The 8,137-nt window shown below is 34.3% G+C and overlaps 1 long non-coding RNA gene across 2 annotated transcripts; it reads left to right on the top strand.

The window, feature by feature from the left end:
- Positions 1–1,823: 1,823 nt before the first annotated feature.
- LOC130459979 (uncharacterized) lies at positions 1,824–6,946 on the top strand. Of its 2 annotated transcripts, none has more exons than XR_008919751.1 (4): positions 1,824–2,149; positions 2,940–5,057; positions 5,179–5,248; positions 6,652–6,946. It is a non-coding gene; the product is annotated as an uncharacterized lncRNA (long non-coding RNA). The 2 variants fall into 2 exon arrangements; XR_008919750.1 differs by having other exon boundaries at positions 1,840–2,149; positions 5,021–5,057.
- Positions 6,947–8,137: the final 1,191 nt, after the last annotated feature.

The raw sequence follows: 8,137 nt of genomic DNA, 5'->3' as shown, positions 1-8,137 counted from the left end.
CGTAGGTTCCCTTGTGATCCCTGGTGGTGGGGATCGCTCAACGTACACCCGCAGGGTAGAGATTGAGGGTTCGGGGGACTGTAACTACCGAGAGGAGTACTCGCTCTTCGATAACTCCAGAGGCAGGATATCCTTACTAGCTCAGCATAAATAATTGAAGGGACATGCGTTAACTATTAAACTAATCTGAGTTGATTTTAACAATATGCAACACATAGTACTAGATCGAGCGCGATTATCTGAGTTAGATTGTTTTAAGGGACCTAGCATGATAATCCAATTTCCCAAAAATATCATATTTATTAAGCGTGATCGAACAATCAGATTTTTAGTTAGTTTAACAGTTCATAAAAGGGCGAGGAAAGCAATTAAACCATGGAAAAGGGACACATTACGACGCACCCTTGAGAGGTGCGTCACGGTTCTCAGAAAACTAACCACTTTGACTTTGCTATTTCTCCTTTTATTTAACGAATCTCAAATTATGGGACGTGATACGTTCTGTTCGATTTATGGATCGATTACGACAGAACGCGTGATCAGTTTTGCAGCGTGAGGCTTAGGCTTAGGGGTTTAGAGTCAATACTCAGAATAATAATTGTGTGTTGTGTGTCCTTTTCACGTCGAACTTAAGGCCCTATTTATAGAAAAGATTTCGTGGAAAGATAGAATTGCAGAACTCTAATCCACGAGGAATTAGGAAAAAACACGTACCAGGTATTTTCAGCGCCCAGGCCTCGGCGCCGAAGATTTTGGCGCCCAGAGCCAGGCGTTGAAAATAGGGTCCGGGCTGTTTTTCTTAATCAGATTCGGATTCCTAGAATCCGTGAGTATTTGAGATTTAATTGAGTCTTTTAGTGCGTATTAACCTTATGACGGGATGCTTCTGGGCCCGTTACGAACTCTAGGCTCGTTAGGATTTTAATTAATACGTGACTCTTATTTTCAAATCATATTAGGAATAGGATTCTCTCATAATTTCTATCTCACTTAGGAATTATGTTGGAGTGCAACACCTAATTCTGACAGGTTTCTATCTTTTATGACTTGCCACTTTTAACAACTACCCATTACGGCAGTTACTATTTTTAGCAGGTTTCCATAAATAGCAAGTTTCTATAAATAGCAGGTTTCGGGTGACATGAAAAGGGGTGATCGAGATTCGTTATTTTATAGGAGATGCGTTGTCAAGTGGAGATTTATGCTTTCATCATCGAACCTTCCCTTTCGGGAATGGGGACAAAAGTAGGTGTCTACACCACCAAAAAAAGTAAAATTATTTTTTACCACCTAAAAATTAAATAAAAATTGCCTTTTACCACCTCTTAACTACAAAATGAACGAAAACATTATGTGAATTAATGTGAAGTAAGAGAAATGGTAGTTTATACACATGAAAATGGTGGGAGAAGAGAAGAAAATAAAAAATATAGTCGTTGGAATGGGTCCGCATAAAGTTTTCGTCCATCTTTCAGGTTAAGAGGTGCTAAAAAAACAATTTTTATTTAATTTTCAGGTGGTAAAAGACAATTTTTATTATTTTTTTAGGTGATAAAAAACAATTTATTGATTTTTTTAGGTGATAAAAAACAATTTACCCTAGACAAAATGTTGTAAAAAGATATATCTCAAAGCAACAATGTTAGCAACTTAATTGCAAGAATTTATATTTGGCCTTATTTTGGCCCCATTTTTAACGTTGATTTGTTTTTTTATTGCTTCTTCCGTTCATTTCTATTTGAAAATGGTTCGTTTGTGACATATTATGGAAATACAGAATCTCTATTATATAAGCCAAAAGGGGAGGGGCAATTCGGTAACAATATTTTTTGTGTCCCCAAGTAAAAAGAGGAAAACACCCTCACATTTCTCTTACTGCTGTTTCTCACCTCCTGTTTCGTTGTTTATCCGACTTGCTGAGCCTCTCTCAACTCTCTCTCCTCACTTTGCTAGGGTTCTTCCTCGCCGTCTTCCCGCAGATATGGTCTTCGATCTCCTCCATTCACAACCGCCCCGACGGCGGCGACTCCCATGATCGCCAAATTGTCGTCAACAGAGGGTGGGTTCCTCTCCCTTTCTCTCTCCTTCCTTCTCTTCCCATCGTCGTGCGCTTCCGGTCTCTTACCATCACCGCCGTCGCCACCATCAGGTTGGTTAAGTTTTTCTTGCTGTTAATCTCTCTATTATTCTTCCTTAATTTGTTAATTTCGCTACCTTCACCCTCCTTGCCCCCGAAGTTTTTCGAGGCTAGGGTTTTCAATTTTTACCCCACTTGATGATTTTGCTGAATTGTGTGGCTGAAAATTTTCGAAATTTGAAAGTTGCCCATTTATTGATTTTGATGAATTATTTGGGTTTTTATTTTTATTTGAGTTTGTAGAATTATGCTCTTTTGCTGAATTTTTTGATCCGCCTTTCTTCTCCTGGAATCTGATAGAATTTGGAACTAAAGTTTGTTACTGTGTTTTCAATTATTTCTGGTTTTTCCAATAACTTTTGTTTAGTTTGCAATGTTCCTACGGTAAATGTCAGTCTTGATGATGATTTGATTCTATTGAACTTCAATGAATGTAGTGATAATGATTTTATTAAACATTATTGAATATAGCAATCTTGATGAAGTGATGATGTTATTTGATTAATGGAGTAGTTCATTCTCACCTTTGCGCCTACTATGGTACATGAAAACATCTTCCCCTGATTTCCCTTTGCGTTTTCTATTTACAGTGATTTTGCTATGTTAGGGTTTTGAAATCGGGGGTTTAATTATGGTTTTGAGGGATTCGTTTGTTGTTAAAATCGCCAGATCTGGAAATTAATTTAGCAATTATTTTGATCTTCTGCATCTTGAAGTATACTTATTAGCTTTTATACCTAATTACAAATTAATAGTGGTACCCATGTTAGTGATTTCATAAGTAATTGATGATTTTTTTTAGGAAAAATTGATGGAAATAAGTCAACCTTTGTCCCATTTATTAATAATAAGTCTAACTTTTAATTATATCTGGTTAAGTTAACCTTTTATATCCATTTATTTTTAACAAGTTGATTAACCGGTAACCGGCTAAATTAATTGTGAACCGGTAAACTTTCACTTTCCACTCCCAAAATGTGTCTGCGTGGCATTAACTTGTGACAAATACCCACCCACTTTACAATTTGCTCACTTATACGACAACAAATAGAAAAAATAAAATAAAATAAGAGCATTCAGTATTGTTTATCGATCGTCGTTTTCTGCCATAGCCAATAAGCTTCACCCACCTTGGCATCTTCTTCTTCATTGATGTAATCATCGAGAAAAAGTGATAGAGATGCAACAATAAAAGATCAAGAGAAATTAATTCATAATCCAAGCAAAATTCGCAGGTGTAAATTGCTAACCCTAACTATTTTGAATTATGGGTTAATTTTGTTACTTAAAAGGGAAATTTGCTTAATCATAGGAATTAAATTCTTATTCTTGGGTAAATTTCGGTGTTGGTGGGAGGATTATTAACAAAATTTCATACTCCATTGATTTGGGTTAATTGAATTGAATTGGGGCTCAATTGATTGGCATGGCCGTAGCTAGAGTACCCAACCAAATGGCTACTACATACCCAAACCATTTTCACACCCATGGTAGCTGTTGTGGGCATTGTGGCAATCGTTAAAATGGTATAAAATTTTAATAAATGCAATTGTTAAGCTTTTTTAAGTGCAATAATTTCACAAAATTACCAAAAACAGGGGATTTTTCTCTTCCATTCTTTAATAATTCTTTTTTTAGTTAAACTTACCTCGTTGTATTACTGAATTGCACGTTATCGTGAAATCTAGTGTGTTTGATGATGTTACTCTGAAGTTTTGGCATGATGGGAGATTTTTATACTCCATATTGGAAAAAAAACTGGAAATACAAGAAAAAGCGGAAAATTTAGTGGAGGGATGAAGTTTAATGGAGGGATTATGAAGAAAGGTGAAGTAGAAGAGGGGCGCTGAAGATGAAGAAATTAAAAGAAGAGGAAGGGAAAAAAAAGATAGAATTAAATAAACAAAAAAAATTTAAAAGAACCCAAAAAGTTTAAAATCACGCAACAGATAATTTTTTCACTGCCATGTAGGGATGGCAGCGGGTCCAGGACCCTACCCGGACCCTGTCAGACCCTACCCTAAAATTAGGGTATGGATCTTTATGTTTTTAGACCCTATAGGGTAAGGGTAGGGTATGGGCATATGCTGTTTTTTTTAGGGTAGGGTAAGGGTCTTAATTTTTCAGACCCGTACCCTACCCATACCCTACCCGCGGACCCTTTAGACCCATACCCTACCCATACCCTATATCTAGACCCGCTTAAATTTTGTTATTTTTATGTACTTCACTTTTTTTGTTGGATCTTGATGATGAAGTAGATGATGATATGGACGATAACTACTACTAAAGTACTAAATGGATGCCTATTTAGTAACATTAATGTTGTGTAGTTAAGAATGTGGGATTTTGTAATTATGAGCTTCGTACTTTAAAATGTATTGTGTTTAAGGAAAGACAAGGATAATTTTTGAAGACTAGCTATTTATTTGTTTTAAAATGCCTTATTAATCGTTGTTCTTGTATTATTTTTGCATATTACATATAATTACATACAAAAAAGGAAATAAAAGTTATAGTTTTACGCGGACCCGCATAAGACCCTAGACCCTACCCATACCCTGTCGGACCCATAGGGTCCGGGTAAGGGTCTTATAATTTTAGACCCTATAGGGTAAGGGTAGGGTATGGGTATATGTCAAAAAATTAGGGTCCGGGTCCGGGTATTACTAGACCCTACCCGGACCCTACCCATTGCCATCCCTACTGCCATGTCATACACGGTACCTACTACAATCGGTAATTTTTTAATGCAACTTGTTAAAAATAAATGGGTATAAAAATTTAACTTAATCAGATATAATTAAAAGTTAGACTTATTATTAATAAATAGGGCAAAGGTTGACTTATTCCCATCAATTTTTCCTTTTTTTTAATGTCCAGGGATTTCGTTTGCTTTGTTGATCGTCTTCGTGTCAAGGTTAGTTGCGATTCCTACATATCATTGGTTTAATATTATCTGTGTTTTGTTCATGTTAACATGATGATTAGACATAATGAAGATTTAGCTTAACTGTTGTTGCTTTGTTCCGAATGTGCAGGACCATTGAACAATAAGTGGTCCAAGCTGAACAAAACCATTTTGATGTTTCTACTGAACGACCCTCTGAGGTATGTTGTCTGATGAGGTTCTGTAGATTTTTCGATTTATAATGAATTTTTTATGTTGGGAGTGTAGATTGTAACTTATATTACTAACTTCTTGCCAAGTAATCATGTTTTTTATTGGAGTATGAGAACTCCATGATTTGTTTTAAAGATAGAAAAAGTATGCTAGCCAACTTGAGTATAATTAAGTCACTCAAGTATTGCATCTCTTACTAATTTAGAGAGTGTCACAATTTTTTTTACTGGTTGCACAATGCATATGGCCGCCTTATAAAGTCAATTGTTAAAGGTTCATGTCATTTCATGTCCCTGTTGGAGGTTTCAAGTTTGCTAATACACATTTGAGACTGTTTTGATGCCAATGCCAGCTTTGTTGTTTTTAAGATCCCTGCACATGTTCATTAACTGTGTCAATCATAAGTGGTTCATAAATGTTCTACACTAAATTGCTGGAGGAAAAAAATCCAATGATATTGTTGCAGGGAATTGGTTTTATATTACAGACTCTATTTTTCATTAGTATGAAGTATTATATATGAGCAGTACCTTTACTCTGGGGAATTGGGGATAAAGGAGTATAGAGATTTTTCAATTTAATCAAATCCCCTAAAACTTAACCCTGAATTGTGAATTCGTTCCCCTAATAAACCCTAATTCTCGTTACACAATTCACATAATCAATCAAACAATTACTAAAATCATGAAATTAATCCTTCCCGCAGAGATGCGTAACAAATTTGGGGAGAATTTTGGAGTTTTGGGGAAAAACTAGTTGAAAAGAGGTTGAATGCTACCATTGAATATGAACATATATACAACTGGTTTAGGGAGGTTCAATATGATCAAATGTATAGTGGGAATGTGTTCATGCATAACCATGAAGGCTATACTTTGCAGAACTTTGAGGCTTAAGATGTGTGATCGAGTTGAAAATGCATTTAGCTGAGGGGAAATAACATAATGTATTTAGATGATGTAAGTGATAAGGTTTGAGTAGTTGTGACTTGATTGTGCTACAAAACTCGAGTTTTTCTACTCTGTATCTTGCTACAATCCATTGCATACAAACTTTTCTTACATTGTAGCCATTGAATTTGTGTTTAAGAAGTCCGATACATGAAGAGCACAAAAGGATTTCTTGAAAATTTGAGCATAACATAGAATATATACCTGAATTCCTCATTCATTCACTGGGTAGCTAAGTGCACACTATCTCCTTTTTCTCTATTTTTTCGGGTATGTTAGATGCTCTTGATGCTACCAGAGATTATGAAACCCAAAGAAACAGAAAAAATAAGGATATCTGATTCTTTCAAAATGGTCATAATCGGTCTTTAAAATTATATATTTGTGGCAATTTAGATATAGTCATTAGTAATGAATGACACTTAAATTGATTTAATCAGGTACATGAAGCCAATGCTGCAGAATGATGCAGGCTAGCTTCTGCCTACAACCTCCAGGAGAGACTCCATCAAGGAGATCAACTTTCGATGGGATAATTCGGGATGCATACACGTTTTCTTCGAGGATCAATCTGCCAAAAATCAGTTCCAATGACTAATTTAAAATGTTTATTACAATGTATTATTATTTACATTTCTTACGTACTAATTTAAAATGAACTTATATTGCGAAATTGACTTATAGTATGACGTTAATATTTTTTAATATGAACTTTGCGAATATTTTCTTGCCTAATATTTGTTGTGATTAGTTGTAATAATAAACTTTTAAGTATTTTTATATAATTTCGCACGCATCGCGTGCATATAAGAGTAGTACTCCATATGTATCAACTATAATTAAACAAGTGTATATTGAAAAATAGAGGAAATATCAAATAATAAAGGAAAATTTATCAATTACTATCTAGGTTTGTTAAAAGTTGTCTATTACTACCTATCTTTCTAACAATTGATGTCAATTGCTTCCTTAATCCATATTCCGGCTAATTATTCCACTAATGATATCATAATTAATTCTTAATTATAATTTAATCGTTTAAATTAATTAATAAAAATTAAAATCCCAAAAAAAATTCCAAAATTAAATCCAAAAAAGTATCTCTAATTTACCCAAAAAATTTTAAAAAATAAATCCTGAAATTACCAAAATTAATTTGATTTAATTTTAGAATTTTTTTCCGAGATTGATCATTCTGGTTTCTTTAGTTTTTGTGGATTTTAATTGTTATTAATAAATTAAAATGATTAAATTATAATTAAGGGTCTATGCATGATATCATTAGTAGACTAATTGGTCGAAATATGGATTAAGGTAGCAATTGATATCAATTGTTAGAAAACTGGTAGTAATTTGCAATTTTTAATAACTTGTGTAGTAATTGACAAACTCACTAGTCAATAAGTAGTACTCCTCCATTACTCTGTGAAACTAACATTTCCCATGGGAGGAATAAATAAGTGAATGAATTTTCATGAGAGTCGATCGCAATCAAGGTGAGTCTGAGTATTAAAGACGGAGAGACTATTAATTGGGAACATGGTTATGATCGTTGTGTCCTATCATTATCATTATCATTATCATTTTCTTTGGTTCTGAAATAATAATAAACGGAGTCACGGAAGTCATATTTTGTCGTCGCACCTCTTCTCATCCGTTCATACCTTGTTGTCCACAGCTCGACCTCGATGTGTTCGCCACTCATTGAGTAAACACTCTATTAGTAGTCAAATACGGACTGCTTAACTAAACCAACATTTAACACTTTAAAGTTTTAACTCTTCTAACCATTTGTTTAATCAAATCAAACACCAATCCACCAACCACCTTCCTTTTCCTATTTATGATAAAAACAAGAAATTTATACTACTTGAAAGATACACAAACAAAATGGCAAGTGATTCTTTTTTTTTTGGAAAATAAAAC

The sequence above is a fragment of the Spinacia oleracea genome, chromosome 4 (genome assembly GCF_020520425.1).
Source record: "Spinacia oleracea cultivar Varoflay chromosome 4, BTI_SOV_V1, whole genome shotgun sequence".
In the NCBI taxonomy this organism is placed as follows: Eukaryota; Viridiplantae; Streptophyta; class Magnoliopsida; order Caryophyllales; family Amaranthaceae; genus Spinacia; species Spinacia oleracea.
This window is presented reverse-complemented; position numbering and strand designations above follow the sequence as displayed.